We start from the raw sequence: 1,258 nt of genomic DNA on the forward strand, positions 1-1,258 counted from the left end.
ATTATTATTATTATTATTATTATTATTATTATTATTATTATTATTATTGTTATTATTATTATTATTATTATTATTATTATTATTATTAAGGCGGTGAGGTGGCAAAACGGTTAGCACACCGGGCAAAATGCTTAGCAGCATTTCGTCTGCCGTTACGTTCTGAGTTCAAATTCCGCCGAGGTCGACTTTGCTCCTTTTGGGGTCGATAAACTAAGTACCAGTTGCATACAGGGGTCGATCTAATCGACTGCCCCCCCCCAAAAAAAAAATTTCGGGCCTTGTACCTAGAGTAGGAAAGAATATTATTATTATTATCATTATTATTATTATTATTATTATTATTATTATTATTATTATTATTATTATTATTATTATTATTATTATTATTATTATCAGTATTATTATTATTATTATTATTATTCTTTTCTACCGATTTAGCAGGGTTTTGTTCTGCAGATCAACAATGCAAGTCTCAATTGTAATATTTTTTTTTTTATCTTTTAGGTTGTAATTTGGGTGTTGTGCCAAGTACACCCATTTCCACAGGAATAATTGTCTTCGACTTAGACAATTTCTTCAACTCTCTGGCTAGGTCCTGATATATTTTAATTATTTTCAATTACTTTGGTATCCTCTCCATGATATGGTATTACAAAGTATATAATCTGTTTTTCTTTTCTATTTTTGTCTTCTTCCTACCCGTCCTCTTCCTACCCGTCCTCTTCCTATATGGTTTCCTTGATTCAATAGTATGATCAGTCCTTGTGGAGAAATGCAATAAAATCCTGTAATTCTTAATCTCTCTCACCACAACTGGCTCCACGTTGTCCATACCACTTTTCTGTCACTGCGAATCCACAAATTTAACCGATAGTCATGGCTGCGCTTATACTTTCTATGTGCTATCATCATCTTCAATATTATCGTTATCTCATGTAACTCTATCTTTTTAAGATGGGCGAGTGTATCACAAGGAAGACTTAGCTGTTATTTCTATCTGATCATGCCACCACCTAAATAATTCGAAGTTGGTTCATTTAAATATATATTCTGTAGAATTGTATATTTCGTCACTCCTACCTTTATTAGTAAAATATTGGTCTTATAAATAATTGTGAAACTTTATCAATGACTTTCAAGAAAAAATAAAGTTAATAAAGACACAAAATTATAAATGCGCGAAGTACACCGGACACATTTCACAATGTTGTATGATGTGTAAACATACGTATACATACATACATACATATATATATAT

Source organism: Octopus bimaculoides, chromosome 2, assembly GCF_001194135.2.
Source record: "Octopus bimaculoides isolate UCB-OBI-ISO-001 chromosome 2, ASM119413v2, whole genome shotgun sequence".
In the NCBI taxonomy this organism is placed as follows: Eukaryota; Metazoa; Mollusca; class Cephalopoda; order Octopoda; family Octopodidae; genus Octopus; species Octopus bimaculoides.